The sequence below is a fragment of the Miniopterus schreibersii genome (genome assembly GCF_964146895.1).
Source record: "Miniopterus schreibersii genome assembly, chromosome: 12".
Taxonomy (NCBI): domain Eukaryota; kingdom Metazoa; phylum Chordata; class Mammalia; order Chiroptera; family Miniopteridae; genus Miniopterus; species Miniopterus schreibersii.
The window spans coordinates 45,267,107-45,284,069 of NC_138112.1; positions in this window are offsets into that span (position 1 = coordinate 45,267,107).

The window sequence follows — 16,963 nt, forward strand, 5'->3', positions numbered from 1 at the left end:
CTACCTGCAGGTAGATAGTGTCAGAATTGAGCTGAATTGTAGGGTATTCAGTGTTACAAAACTCTGGTTCATGTGCCAGACGCTTCACCAAAGCCAAAATCCGAATATAAGGGTTTGAAGAAACTTGTACTGGTGTTGAAGAGTTGCTTGGTGGCATGGAAGAATCCCACACACTGAAACTGGTGATCAGACTGAGAGGCTGCTTATTACTAAATTTCAGAACTTCATAATAAGCTCAACTATGTCTACTGGTAGCCTAGAACTTACACATGAATTTAAAATAAAATCTAAACTACTCATTTTGTCTCGTAAAGTTTTGCGACTGTGTGTGTGTATGTGTGTGTGTGTGTGTGTGTGTGTGTGTGTGTGTGTGTGTTTCTGTGGGGGTGGTATTTAATTTCCAAGAGAACAAAAAATGTGTTCAAAGTATATGTAGTTAATTATCTCAGGTTATTTTAGAGTATATTATAAAATAGAATGTCTATTTTTTAACTAAAAAGAAAATTTAAAACTGGCCATCAGTGTCCAGAAAAAGTTATGAAAATAGTTAAATACTAAACTACAAGTAAGACAGTTACAGAGGAAATAGCTTTGCCTAAAAAGCTCTTAAACTTGTTTTAGAAAATGTTTGAAAGTTCAAGAAATTATTAATCAAAATGTAAATATATAATGTATTAAAATGAGTAAATATATAATTTATTAAAAAAGAATTACAACTGGTAAATAATAAAAATGCACAATCTCGCTCAGAATAATGAATGTGAAATAGAGCATCTCTGATATTCATAGAGGCTTTTTTTTCAGAAAAGACAAAAACTAGACATAGCCCAGGGGTCCATCAACAGAATCAATAAATACCTGAAATATAGCTCAATAGTAAAAAGGGAGAAAAACTGCTGGTACATGAAACAAGAGGGATGGATCTCAAAAACATTATGCTCAGTGAAAGAATCTTGATCTCAGATAGTACATACTGTATACCCTGGCTGGTTTTGCTCAATCGTTAGAGCATTGGACTGAGGACTGAAGGGTCCTGGGTTCGATTCCACCGAAGGCCACGTATTTCTGATGCACGCCGGTGGAGAGGCAACCAATTGATGTTTTTTTCTCTCTCTCTGCCTTCCACTCTCTCTGTAAAGCAATGGAAAAAATATCCTCAGGTGAAGATTAAAGAAAAAAAAGAGTACATACTATATGATTCCATTGACATGAGGTTCTGGAACTGGCTCAAGTTAACTAAGATTTAAAACACTGAAAACAGTGGTTGCCTCTGGGAAAAAGGCAGGTATTGGGGGCAGGGTTTAATGAAAAGAGTCATGAAGCAGCTTTTTGGCGTAATGGTAATGTCCTGTATCTTGAAAGAGGTTTGTGTCTCACAGGTGTACGTGTTTGCCAAAACTCATCAAATGGTACACTTAAGATTTACACATTTCACTCTATTTAAATTTTACCTAAAAAAAGACCAGTCAACAAATATTGAACTCTGTATTATGCTAAGTGAAATAAGCCAATCAGAGAAAGACAAGTACCATATGCTTTCACTTATATGTGGAATCTAATGAACAAAATAAACTAACAAACAAAATAGAAACAGACTCATAGATACAGAGAACAGGCTGACAGCTCTCAGAGGGGAGGGGGGTTGGGGGCTGGGTGAAAAAGGTGAAGGGATGAATAGATTTCTACATATAGGTTAAAGCAAACAGAGAAATATTAATGATAAAGTCTAGATATTAGGTATGTGTGTATTAGTTGTACACTTCTTTCAACTTTTCTGTGTTTTCATTTTTCTTGGTAAATTGTCAACTAAAACAACTCTGAAGTACTATTTTTGCCTATTAAGTGAGCAAAAAATATATTAAAACATAAAAAAATGAGCCACAAAATATTTTTAAAAATACTACACAATAGCCCAGCCAGTGTGGCTCAGCTGTTGAGCATTGACCTATGATCCAGGAGCTTGTGGTTCAATTCCCAGTCCGGGCACATGCCCGGGGTTTCGGGCTCGATCCCCAGTAGGGGGTGTGCAGCCCATCAATGACTCTCTCATCCTTGATGTTTCTATCTCTATCCCTCTCCTTTCCTCTCTCTGAAATCAATAAAGACATATTTTAAAAAAGCAGCACTACACAGTAGTGGTAATGATGCCTAGAAAATGGTGCTCTCTTGTTTATGGGTGTGTAATCTGTGATCTGGTGTTAGGTACCAAGGAGACAACAAACTTGTACACGCAAACCATAATTCCAGCTGTGTAAAATTGTTGCATGTCTTAATGCTGCTTGTAGTGGATGTCGTGAGCCATCCAGGTCTCAACATCTTGACTGAGGCTGCTATACTCCAACTCCCTGAAGTGTGGGCGGCTCCCAGATGAGTCATTTTCTGAGAATGCCTCTCAGCCACACTGAGATGCCTTGGTCAAGGTCTGGGTTTCTCCATGGGATAACTAATATCAACACATATGGTCGAAGAGAGGACTGGCTACAAAATTTGTAGGGCCCAATGAAAAATGAAAATGCAGAGATCCTCGTTCGGAAATTATTAAGAAAGTGCCTAGAATTCTTACGTAGCTAGAATAGGCAAACTCAGAGAGACAGAAAGTATAATAGAGTTACCACGGGCTGTAGGAAGGAGGGAATGGGGAGTTTTTGTTTACTGGGTACAGAGCATCTGTTTGGGATGAACAAGTTCTGGAAATGAATGGCAGTGATGGTCACCCAACATTGCAAATAAACGTAATGACTGAATCGTACACTTAAAAATGGCTAAAATGGTAATAAAAAAAAGTTCTACTCATGCTTAGGATTTAGAAAGCAACAAAAAAGTGTCACTCTAACCGTAACCATGAGAAAAAGCTGGATTATCTACAAAATCAAATTTTCAAGCCCACGAGAGAGCTGAGGTCCCAAGGCAAACCAGGTTTACTGAATCAAAAGGGTGATAAGCTCCTCCAAAAAGCAATTAATCACATAAATTATTTCAACTTTAGAAGAAGAGGTGGCATTTATAAAAGCTGGTAAACAGGCACTAAATTAGGATGAGTATGATACAATTCTGATCACAGTTCCAATGTGTATGGGATTTTGCCACAGCACCAAGCAATTCTCCAACCTAGCTGGGTGTCCTACAATTCAACTCAGTTCTCACACTATCTACTTGGAGACAGCATCAGATCCCACAGATTAAGGGCTCAGTCCTACAAGAATGCTCGCCTCCCAACACCCCTGCATGTCAGATGCCAATCGCAAGTCCAGGTTTTTCCTCATGTTGGTGCGTCCCAGGATGCCTACTAAACCCCTCCCTCTCCTTTCTAACTTTCTTTCTTCCTTCTTATAATTTGATGCATGTGGTTCCTCTTGTTATTTAGGCTGGTTTTGGAGACTGTTTGTGATATAGAATGTCAGGGATCTCAGGGTGAGACAAGAAAGAGCAGGTCTAACAGTAAGAATAGAGATTAGTGAAAGCAAGGGCAGAGTCTAAGTGCCAGTAAGCACACCTCAGATTTCTGGTGATTTGGTTAATAAAATCTCTCTCTGCTCGCTCTTTGGAGCTTCCAAACCATTCACATTCTGTGCTTTAGAACTTTAAGGTAGCCTGTTGGTGCAGAGAAAAGAAGCCTAAAGAGGGGTTCCACTTACTTTGCTGAGGGGGTATCTAAGAGGCCTTCGTGTGGTAGTCTTTGCTCTGGCCTAGGTCCCAGGCCTTGAGAGAATTCTCAGTAGTGCTAGCCCAGGACGACTTGAGCCAGGATTTGGCAGATGGTCCCTGTGACCAGCTCAAGCAACAAGAACCGGTGTGCTGAGGAACAGGCGAGCACTACAGAAAGAGGGTGTTGCAACTCTCTTCTGGGCCTCTTCGAGGTAAGATTTTGGGGATTTTGAATTTTCCTGTGGGGATATGTTTCATGCTTGTCCTTGGAGTGTGGCCTCTAGAGACTACGTAAGTACCTCAGAGTGGGATGGGGAGTCATCCCCACATTCACTGCAATTCTTCTGGCCTTTGTCCATCACCCCTGGCTGGCACCAAAGGAACTGACCTTTAAGGGGTTGGAAGAGCTGAGTTTTAGCATGTGCCCCACAGCCAGGAAACAGACATCTCAGTGGGTTCTGGGTGTTCTGTGACATTCTGTGGGAAGGGGTCCTAGCAAAGATTGGCATGATGATTTCCTTTAATGGCTCTTGTGACCTTCTGCTTTGATAATTATGTTTAGGAGAAACACTAATTGGTTAGTGATGCAACCCAGAGAATTAGTTCTTTTTATGAAGGTTTGGAGCCTGCTCCTCTCCATTAAACTCTTCTAACCTTAGAAACTCACAATCCTTCCTCTTCTTCATTCTGCAAAACATTGTCACTGTCCAGAAGAGAGCCAGTAACACTGCCACCTGCGTGATGTATTGACTGGCAGATTATTAAGCAAATTGGGAGATGTGGTAAAATGCAACTTCATATCCACCAGCCTGGGCTCCAAGGTCTTCTGCTGGCTCTGCAGGGTACTTCAGACATGAGCATGTGGACGCTATAGGAAAAGAGTGTTCTTTTTTTGTCCTGGCTGGTTTAACTCAGTGGTTAGAGCATCAGTCCTCAGACTGAAGGGTCTTGGGTTTGATTCTGGCCAAGGGCATGTAAAGAAAAAAAGTGTTCTTTTCTTCTAGCTTCTCAAGATGGAAGCTGAGGAAACATTCTCAGTCTTTTATGTTTTAAAATATTTGTATATATAACTATAGATTTTTCTATAATCATTTTTAAGCCTTAGCCCACATGTTTTGCTATGCCCTATTTTCATTTTCAGTTAAAATATTTTCCATTTTTATTTTATTTTTTGATACATGCGTTTTTTAGAAGTGCATTGCTTAATTTCCAAATGTTTGGGTAGTTTTGAATTATTTTTCTGTTATAATTTCTAATTTATTTTCACAGTGGATAAACGTTCTATGATTCCAATTCTTTGAACTTTTTTGAGAACTGCTTTATGTTTGACATATGGTCTATTTGGTAAATTTTCCATTTGTAATAGAAAAGATTGTATTTTGCAGTTGTTGAGTATAGCATTGTATATAGGTCATTTAAGTCAAGTTGCTTAATTGTGTTGTTCACATCTCATACACTACATATATATACACATACATATATATGTATACATACATATACATACATACATATATATGCATACACACATATGTTACTGTATATATATGTATGTATATATGTGTATATTACTGCTTTTTCTGTCAGCTATTGAGACAAATGTGTTAAATTCTGGACCTACGATTGTGTATTTGTCTATTTCGCTTTTTAGTTTAATTTTTGCTGTATATATTTTGAAACTATGCTATTAAGAGAACTTAAAATTTAGAGTTTTTGCCCTAGCTGGTTTGGTTCAGTGGTTAGAGTGTTGGCCCGTGGACTAAAGGGTCCTGGGTTTCATTCCAGCCAAGGGCACGTACCTCGGGTTGCAGGCTTGATCCCTGCCCTGGTCAGACATGTGCTGGAGGCAACCAATCAGTGTGTCTCTCTCACATCGGTGTTTCTCTCTCTCCCTTCCACTCTCTATGAAAAGCAATGGAAAAATATCCTTGGGTAAAGATCTGATATTAACATAGTCACAGTAGATGTATTGTGGCCAGTGTTTTCATGGCATATCTCTTTCCATTCTTTTATTTTCACATGTGTAAACAACATATAGCTAGGTCTTGCTTTTTTAGACAGTCTGACAGTCTTTGTTTTTAATAGGAATTTTTAGTCCATTTAAATTTAATATATTTCCTCAGGTGAGGATAAATAAATAACTTAATTTAATTTCTGATGTAGTTGAGTTTTTTTTCTGTTTTCTCTTTATTTTGTCTTTGTGCCATCTGGTCTTTGTTTCTTTACTCGTTTTTTTTCTTGTTTTGCTTTGTATGAATCAAGTTTTCTTTTTTCCTTCCCCTCCCTCCCTCCCTCCCTCCCTCCCTCCCTCCCTCCCTCCCTCCCTCCCTCCCTCCCTCCCTCCCTTCCTTCCTTCCTTCCTTCCTTCCTTCCTTCCTTCCTTCCTTCCTTCCTTCCTTCCTTCCCATTCTTTCCCTTCCATTCCTTACTTTATTCTATTTAACTCTATTAGCCTTTTCTTTAAAAATAAATTTTATTGACATATAATAGACATATAAAATTAAATACATTTATCTTATAGTTCAAGTTTTGACAAATATGACCACCACCAACTCAGTCAAGATACAGAATAGTTTTATAGCGCTAAATGTGTTTTCTTGCAGTTAATCCCCTCTTCCCTGGTCCCTGTCAACCATTAATTTACTTTTTCTCACTATAGGTTAGTTTTGTCAGTTCTAGTATTTTGTATAAATGGAATCATTCAAGATGTACTCTTTAATGTCTTGCATCTTTTACTCAGCATAATATTTTTTTCAGACTCATCAATTTGTGTATATCAGTAGTTCATTCTTTGAAGGCTAGGAACCCTTCCTAGCAGTGTGACAGTGCCTGTTTCCATTCAGCCTAAACAACAGAACATACTGCCAAACTTTGAACCTCTGCTCATCTGAGTAATGTCATCTCAATTAATTTTAATTTGTTCTTTTTGTTTTTGTTGTTGTTATTGTTATGACTCAAGCTAAGAATTTTTCATCTGTTAACTTCCATTTACATTTTTTCCTCTGGGAATTGTTTATTCCAGTTCATCCTTCTCTAACATTGTTGGTTTTCTTCTCTATTCTTATAAACTCTCTATATTAAGCATATCAACCTTTTATTTGTGATAGAAGTGGCAAACTTTCCCCTAGTTTGTTAGATTTTTTTTAAAGCTTTGCTTTCACGTTTTTTTCCATGCAAAAGTTTTGTTTATGTGAGGTCAAATATCTCAGTCTTTTCTCATGGTTTCTAAATTTTAAGTTATGGTAGAAGTTTTCCTACTCACAGATGTAGAGGAATTCTCAGCTTTCTTCTAGTACTTCTATGATGTCATTATTTCTATTTAAACATCTGATTCATTTCAAATTTTCTTACCGTATGGTATGAGAAATGGATCCAATTTTATCTTTTTGTATAAAGCTACCGAGTTATCTCGATACCATATTTTTAAAAAATTCACCTTTTTTTGTACTTATTTGAATTACTGCTTTTATTACACAAGGTACCATATACTATTATAGATCTATCTTTGTACTTTTTATTCTTTATCATTAGGCTGGCTATTTGTGCAACAATACTACACTTATTATTTTACAGGCTTTTAAGTATACTTTTATATCTGATGGGGCCAGCCCCCACTTACTGCTTCATTTTTCAGGGCTTTTCTGGTTATTATTATTTCTTGGTTCTTGCAAATGAAATTTGTAATGAACTTGTCTAGCTTGTGAAAATATATACTGATATTTTTATTAAAAATTTATAAATTCATTTAGAGAAAAGTAATATAGATTTAATATTAAGTCTTTCAACTCAAAAAAGGAAGAACATTTGCATTTGTTGAAATCTATGGTGTGTCTTTCAAGAGTATCTTATTTTATACATTTAGGCTATATCGCTATTTCTTTTTCTAGGTATTTTCTTCTTTCTGTTTTTTTGGTGTTTTTTTTTTCTTGCTATTTCAATGGATTTTCCTCATCTATTATATCTCCTAATTACCTTTGTTTGATTCTATAGAGATTATTGGTTTTGTACACTGATTTTACAATTAATGTGTTATTTCATTAAAACATAGTCCTTTGGATCATTTTGGGTTTTCAGACGTTTCATTTTACCTGCAAATATGAGATAGGTTTATCTCTTTCTTTTCAATTCTTATGCCTCTAATTGTTTCCCTTTGTATAATTGCATTGGTCAAAATTTTGTAAGCTCCATTTCAAATTTCCCTGTTCAACTTTTGTTTCTCCAATAATATTATTTCTAAATTATTTTCTTTCTAATTTAAGTTTTTATTTTATAACTTCTATTATTTTCTTAATTTCTTTGAGCTCATTTGTTTTAAATATTAGGATATAGTTTTCCTTTATTTTGCAGACATGTCTTTCTATCTTGTTTTAATTGTGAGAAATGTTATTCTCCTAATTTTTCCTTTTTTCTGATAATAACTTTCAATAGGTTATATTTCAGGGAGGTGAATTTGCCCATACTAGATAAGATGACAGCCAGTGTAGCTTTCCTAGCTTCAAGATTCTAGTGCTCTATCTTGTTATTTATTTAAAGTGTAAAAATTCTGTGCCTTGTGAGATGTCCTGGCTTCTTTCTCCTTTCCTTTCCTTTGCCTTTGTTTCTGCTCAACATGGGGGCTCTGTCCTAGAAGTGAGACTTTGGTCTGCAATTGAGATCATCCCAATACTCTCTAACTTACAAATTCCGCTTATTACTCACCTGCAAACTATAATCTACAAAGCTCCTCCCAATTTGGACTAATGTTCTCTGGGAGAATATACCTGCAATGCATATAAAGACAAAGAATTTCTAATAATATTTAAATCAAATATAATCAGTGAGGAAAAGAAATTTACCCAAAGCAATAATATGCAAAGGCTACAAACAGGCAATCTATGGAAGAGGAAAACAAAATGTCAAATAAACATAGAAAGGGTGCTTCATCTCACCAGGAACTGGAAATGATAATTAAAACATGGAAACAGAATTTCATTTGATTCAGCATTAAGGATTACCATAAGCTAATGCAATGACTACCAAATAAAAGAATCAATCTTGCCTTCTATTAAAGAAAAACCATCACCTCAATATACGGAAAGGAGAAAACCAGAAAAAAAAAAATCTGATGAGAAAAGATCTTAGTGCTCTTCCTGGCTTTTGTTTTACACTATTTCCACATTCAAGAATATTCACCAACCCTGGCCAATGTGGCTTAGTTGGCTGAGGATCAACCTGTGTACTAAAAGGTCACCAGTTTGCCCGGCAGGCATGGCTCAGTGGTTGAGCATCGACCTAGCATCTAGGAGATCACGGTTCGATTCCCGGTCAGGGCACATGCCCGAGTTGCAGGCTCGATCCCCAGAAGGGGGCATGCAGGAGGAGCCGATCAATGACTCTCTCATCATTGATGTTTCTGTCTCTTTCTCTCCCTTCCTCCCTCTGAAATCAATAAAGGCATTTTTTTTTAATATAAAAAATAAGTAAATAAATAAAAAGTCACCAGTTTGATTTCTGGGCAGGGCACATGCCCAGGTTGTGGGTTTGGGGTACTTACTGGAGGTAACCGATCTATGTTCCTCTCTCTCCCCTTCTCCCTTCCGCTTTCTAAAACCAATAAAAATCATATTAAAAAAAGAAAAGTATATTCTCCATTCACGTCTTTATCCAGGCAATTACTATTCACTTTCAGGTCTTAGGTTAATTGTCATCTTTTTCAGAAAATACATGACTCCCTTAGACTAAAATAGATGCCCCTAAGATGTGGCTCTTTGGCATTTTATAGTTTCTGTATCAGAGCATTTTTCAAACCTTACTATGATGATCAGTTTTTAAAAAAAATAAGAAATGTTTTATTGATTTCAGAGAGAGGAAGGGAGAAAGAGAGAGAAGCATCAAAGGTGAGAGAGTCATTGATTGGCTGCATCCTGCCTACTGAATCAAGCCTGAAACTCCTACATGTGCCCTGACCGGGAATGGAACCTTGATCTCCTGGATCACAGGTCAATGCTCAACCGCTAAGTCACATTGGCCAGGCTGATGGTCTGTTTTATGTGTCACATTGGCTAGGCTATAGTACCCCCAATCAAGCACCAATCAAGGTGTTGTTATGAAGGCATTTTATAGATGTTATCAAAACCTACAATCAGCCCTAGCCGGTTTGTTCAGTGGTTAGAGCATTGGCCCAGGACCTAAAAGGTCCCTGGTTTGATTCTGGCCAAGGGTTTGTACCTCGGTTGCAGGCTCCATCCCTGGCCCAGTCGGGGCGTGTGCAGGAGGCAACTAATCAATGGGTATCTGTCACGTCATGTTTCTCTCTCTCTCTCACTCTCACTCCCTCCCCCTTCCATTCTCTGAAAAGCAATGGAAAAAATATCCTCAGGTGAGCATTAAAAACAAAACAAAACAAAACCTACAATCTGTTGACTTTATCTAAAGGAGATTATCCTTCAGGGTGGGCCTGATCCAAGGAGCTGAAAGGCTTTGAGGACAGAACTGAAATTTTCCTGGGGAAGAATTTCTGCCTGTGAACTGTAGCATCAGCTCATGCCTGAAATTTCCAGTCTTCCCTTCCTGACTGTCTGTCCTATAGATTTTGGACTTTCCTAGCCAGTTCCCACATCCTGGTAAGTCAATCCCCTGCAATATCTTTGTGCCTGTCTGTCTGTCTGTCTGCGAACATATATACCCTACTGGTTCTGTTTCTCTGGTGGAATTCTGCCTGATAAAATAACTATGGTCCCAGATTATATAATTATCTGTTTTCCTTCATATCAGACTGTAAAGCAGAAATGGTATCTGTCTTTTGTTCACCTTTTTATTTCCTAGTGCCTAGAATATAGTATATGCTCAAAAGTAGCTGTTGAATAAATAAATTTTCTATCAAGACTGAAAAATATAAGAGGTACAATATGAAAATCTTCAATACAGCTGCCTAGTGCACTACAGAATTGAGGAAAGAAGGGACTAAAAGCCTTTTAGATGCTCCTGTGAAGATATGATGAATGTCAAATAGTAACATTTCACTCCTTGGAATTGTCAACTAAGAAATCTTCAAACCTGTAGAGAATTTGTATGAGTTTACTTGAACCAAAGTGACGATAATTGCTGGGAAGCAAAATCTCAACGGACTGAGAAAATGCTACAGAGCGTGGCAGAGTTGCACCTTATTTTATACATTGCAATAAAAAAAGGAGGTGTAAGTGGGTTATATGAAATCCACTGATGGTAGATTAGGGAGGTGGGAGACAGCAAAGCAAAGTGGGGTAGGGGGAACCTCTGGGATTGGATAAAAAGTAAAATGATAGATAATATCCATCTTTTAGATTGGGATACAGGATAGTTAAGAGTCAACAATTAACATGGTAACAATAACAATGGGGATTCCTGGTCTCTGCTCTGGTGTGGTACCTGTGATTTGAGGGGTCCGGAAACTGGGAAATTACTTTGACATTCCAAAGAAAGGTATGTTATCATAGATGCAAAAAGACAATAGACCGGCTCAGTTAAGGTAAAGATTGACTTTTGTCAGGGAGGATTCTAGCCTAGGACATGACTACCCATGATAAACTGCTTTTAGTTAAATAGTTTCATTTCAGACCTTCCTATGTGATTACTTTAGGTCTCTGAGTTTGTAAGGCTGCCACACAGGCCTCCCCTGACCTTGTCAGGTTTAGTATGTGGCCCTTTTACATTCACAGAGTAATTATCCTTTTGATAAGTCACTGGAGGGTCCATCCAGTTTTCAAAGTTGTAGCAAACATTGAAAGAAAGCTGATCCATGAGGCCGTAATTTCTGTACTAAAAAGAAAGTCTCAACCAAATACTTTGATATTAAAAAATATATAAATATTAATATATCAAGTAGCCCATAATTACATAGTCTAGGAGTCTCATCCGTTTTCATTCCAATGAAAACATGAAAATGGAGTGTCATCTGATTCAGCACAAAAGATAATTACAGTAACCTAATATGACATTAACAGAAGAATGAATCAGAACCTTGGCTTCTATTAAAGAGAAGACATTACCTTGTAGGTATTCCAAATAATAAAACAGGAAGCCAGAAAAATATCACGACAAAAAAGACACCAAAACTTTTTTTAAAAATGCAAAAGATAAAAAGTTTTCTGAAAAAACAAAAACACCTCCTGAACTGTGCCCTAAATCTATGTTTTTTCAAAAGACGTCTGAAGGCTTACATCTGCATCTTCTGGGTATTAATAATGACCCCACCATATGCCAATTCCACATCTAATTTTTTGGGGGAACTCCATACTGTTTTTCACAGCGGCTGCACCAGTCTGCATTCCCACCAGCAGTGTACCAGGGTTCCCTTTTTTCCACACCCTCGCCAGCAATTGATTTTTTGATGGTAGCCATTCTGGCAGGTATGAGATGATATCTCATTGTGGTTTTAATTTTCATCTCTCTGACGATGAGTGACTTTCAGCATTTTTTCATATGTCTCTTGGCCATCTGTATGTCCTCTTTGGAGAAGTGTCTATTTAGGTCCTTTGCCCATTTTTTAATTGGATTGTTTGTCTTCCTTTTGTTAAGTTGTATGAGTTATATATTTTGGATATTAACCCTTTATCAGATGTGTCATTGGCAAATATGTTCTCCCACACAGTGGGCTCCCTTTTCATTTTGCTGATGGTTTCTTTTGCTGTGCAGAAGCTTTTTATTTGGATGTAGTCCCATTATTTATTTTGTCCTTTGTTTCTCATGCCTTAGGAGATGTATTGGCAAACATTGCTTTGAGAGATGTCTGACATTTAGCTGCTTATGTTTTCTTCTAGGATTTTTATGGTTTCACATCCTACACTTAAGTTTTTTATCCACTTTGAGTTTACTTTTGTGTATGGTGTTAGTTGGTGGTCTAGTTTCATTATTTGCTTGTACCTGTCCAATTTTCCCAACATCATTTTTTGAAGAGACTGTCTTTACTCCATATGTTCTTGCCTCCTTTGTCAAATAATAATTGAACATAATAGTTTGGATGGATTTCTGGGTTCTCTGTTCTCTTCCATTGATCTATATACCTGTTCTTGTGCCAGTGCCAGGCTGTTTTGATTACATTGGCTTTGTAGTATAATTTGATATCTGGTATTGTGATCCCTCCAACTTTGTTCTTCTTTCTCAAGATTGCTGCAGCTATTCAGGGACTTTTTTGGTTCCATATACATTTTTGTATTATTTGTTCTAGATCTGTGAAATAGGCCATTGGTATTTTAATAGGGATTGCATTGAATTTATAGATTGCTTTGGGTAGTATGGACATTTAATGATGTTAATTCTTCCAATCAGTGAACACAGTATATTCTTCCATTTGTTTATATCTTCTTCTATCTCTTTTTGCAACATCCTGTAGTTTTCTGAGTACAGGTCTTTTACCTCCTTGGTTAAGTTTATCCCTAAGTATCTTAATTTTTTTTTTTCAGTGGTAAATGGGACTGTTCCTGTTTTTAAAAATATGTCTTTATTGATTTCAGAGAGAAGAAGAGAGAGGGAGAGAGTTAGAAACATCAGTGATGAGAGAGTCATTGATCAGCTGCCTCCTGCACTCCCCTCACGGGGGATTGAGCCCGCAACCTGGGCATGTGCCCTGACCGGGAGTCGAACCCCAATCTCCTGGATCATAGGGTGATGCTCAACCATTGAGCCATGCCGGCCAGGCAAAATGGGATTGTTTTTGAACTTCTTATCTTAATGACTTTAATCAGGCTGTTATCTTGTAGAACCTTGAAATTGAGCAGAATGGAGAGGCAACACAATATTTTAGTTCTCTCTACATTGGATCTTTACATCCTGCTTTGTCATATTAGTTCAAGTATTCTTTCACACAGAACAATGGACATAGTAATATTCAAATGCAAATCTTTATGTAACCCACATCCTTGGCAAGAAAGATCCCAGGATATTTTAGGGAAAGTTTCAGTTTCTCAGAGGTTATCACAGTTCACTTGGACTGAGCCATGACTAAGAATTTTCTTACTGATAAGCTTTACGTAACAAAGCCCTTGCCCGGCGGGCATGGCTCAGCGGTTGAGCCTCGACCTAGGATCCAGGAGATTACGGTTCGATTCCGGTCAGGGCACATGCCCGGGGTGCTGACTCGACCTCTAGTCAGGGGCATGCAGGAGGCAGCCGATCAATGACTCTCTCATCATTGATGTTGCTATCTCTCTCCCTCTCCCTCTCCCTCCCTCTCTCTGAAATCAATAAAGTATATTTAAAACAAACAAACAAAACAAAGCCCTTGACCCAAAGCTTTAGAGAGTTTTATCAGCAGTAAGAACCTAGACTTAGAACAGAGTGCTAGGATCAAACCTGCCACACTAATGAGTTTTTTAAAAAGTTGCTTTGCCTTTCCACGTGTAGATTTTGTTATTGGTAAATGAAGATACAATATTTCATGTGCAATAATAACAACAATATCATTATTATCATTAGGAGCTATGCTAAATGGAAGGGAGTGGAAAAACAAAATAAATTGTTTCTCATCAATTAAAGAAAAGTTGGCGATCATGCAGCTACCACAGGTTTTAGTCATAATGGGGACTAGCATGGATATTATATCTCTAGAAAGAAAACAAACTGACAGGTCTAGTAAAATATTTTTTCCAAGATCAGATCAAAAGAAAAACAATAAAACTTGGATGTACTGTTTCAAAAATCAACATGTAATATTTTGAGCTACTTATCTAGAGTCAAAGAAAGTATAATTTAAGAAAAAATGTTTTTATTGATTTCAGAGAGAGGAAGGGAGAGAGAGAGAGAAATAGAAACACCAATGATAAGAGAGTCATTGATCAGCTGCCTCCTACATGCCCCCCCCCCCTTTCCCCAATTGAGCCTGCAATATGAGCATGGGCTCTGACCGGAAATCAAACTGTGACCTCCTGTTTCATAGGCCTATGCTCAGCCACTGAGCCATACCAGCTGGGCAAAGAAAGTATAATTTGACTCTGGCAGGTTGTATTTTCCAGGAGTGGCTGCAATATTTTCCATCCCACCTGCTTTTTTGGAACCGTGCCACATTTCTATCAAGAGATGAGTTTATGTTCCTCTTAAACTGGATGAACCTCTATGACTACTATATAATGAATATAGTATAGTAGATGGGACACTATGAGACTTCTGGGTCATAATAAGCAGTACAGCTTCTGCCTTGTTCTGTCCCTCAGGATTCTTGTCCCTGGCATCCAAGTATCATGTTACAAGGAAGTCTGGGTCACATGGAGTGATTTACGCAGAGAGAAGTTGAGGGTTCCCAGCCATCGGGCCCAGCTGAGCTCTCAACCAAAAGCCAGCTCTAATAACATGAGTGATCCATCTTGAAAATGAGTCCTCTAGCCCTCAGTCAAGCCACTCCACCTGCTACTGTGTGGAGTGGACACAAGCCTTCCCTGACCAGTCCTGAACTAGTTGCAGACTTCTGAGCTAAATAAATGAGTGTTTTTGTTTTATTACACTAAGTTTTGGAGTAGTTATGGAGCAATAAATGACTAGAACAATGCCTTAACTCAATAGAATATGTTATATCATTACCACATGTTATCATTTCTTCAATTACCCTGTAGGGTGTTAGGATGGAGTATTTGAATATCTAATTCAGCTGAAGAATTCAGCTGAACATTTTTAAAAGTGTTAATATTTCTGCTTGGAATTTACGTGATGGATATATTTGCTTCAGTTTGAAAAAAATGCATGTTGAAAAATGTTTATCACCATGCTATTTCTAATAGCAAGAAAAAAGGAAACAACATACATACTTATTAAGAGGTAAAATAAATGATGGTACATCTATATATGCAATGGTATACAGGCACTAAAAAGAAGATTAAGCTCTATATGTAGTAACCTAATTATAAGTGAAAAGTGAAAAATACAAAACTGTATGGGATGATTCTATTTGTGTTAAAATATATAAAAGATACTTTATTTATCTAGAATAAGGGAAAACATTCTGAAAGGAGGTCCAAGGCACTTTTGGGTATGTGACTGTGGAACTGAATTAGGAGATAGGAACTTCTATTTTCTTTACTATACTTTTTGTATTTTAAAATCTTTTGCTTTGCCCAGCTGGCGTGGCTCATCAGTTGAGCCTTGACCTATGATCCAGGAGATCGTGGTTCAGTTCCTAGTCAGGACACGTGCCTGGGTTGCGGGCTTGATCTCTAGCAGGGGATGTGCAGGGGGCAGCCGATCAATGATGATTCTCTCATCATTGATGTTTCTATCTCCCTTCCTCTCTCTGAAATCAATATAAATATATTTTTAAAAAATCTTTTACTTTGAGTTTGGGTTTTGTAATAACAATACTTACAAATGCATAAAAATAGTACAATTTTGCTATAAAGTACCAGAATTACTATTTGTTTTCCTTATAAAATATTTCTTAACCTGAGACTCATTTATAGGTATTAGAGTGTTCCCTGAGTGATCATATCAGTGCACGATAGCTGTCACACGTGGAGTCACCCACTCGAATGCATTTAAGGACAGGCAGCTATGGCTTTCATCTGGAAGAGTAAAACTTTAAGAAAGAGTAACCAATTTGACCAAGTTCAATTCCACCAGATGAATCTGAAGAATCATAAACATAGAAATAAAACAGCTTTGCCTTGCCCTTTCCCACAATAATGCTGTGTTCCCCTAGCCAATATGATTACTCACCTTATTTTTCAACTTGCCACAGAAATAGAATACACGAGCACGGAAACTGGGAGAACTGCACATGTTAACAGAGGGAACAATGTTAATTTTGTCCCCATTGTCATTTACTTTACCTGAAATTACAGGATTCTCATACCAGTTCACTGGCATATTGCTCAGGCCAAGGGTAAAATTACTCTGATTTTCTAAACACATGTCAGCTAGAAGTTAGGTTAGGTGGCCAGTGGTGAAGGTAAGTGGTAGGAGAAGGCAGCAATAGAGAATGACATTTACCCCATATTATCTGTGACTCAGATGGAAATACCATAGGTAATTAAGAACTTAATATTATCGAACCAAACATCTTAGTCTAGAGTTGATGTTTTTGTGTTATTATACAGTGTTTCATTTTATGAAGCTTTTTATTTGAAAAATTAGGAGTTTAATATTATCAAACCAAACATCTCAGTCTAGATTTGATGCTTTCGTGTTATTATACAGTGTTTCACATTAGGATAATTTTTATTTGAAAGTCACTCAGAAGAAACTTTCATGAAAAAAAACCCAAAACACCAGAAAGCATACTGAAAATAATCCCAAACATATATCAGTAAAACATACAGAAAGAAAGCCACAGTCCTCATTGAGCCTATAGTAAATTCTGAGATTCAACTTATAGCACGTC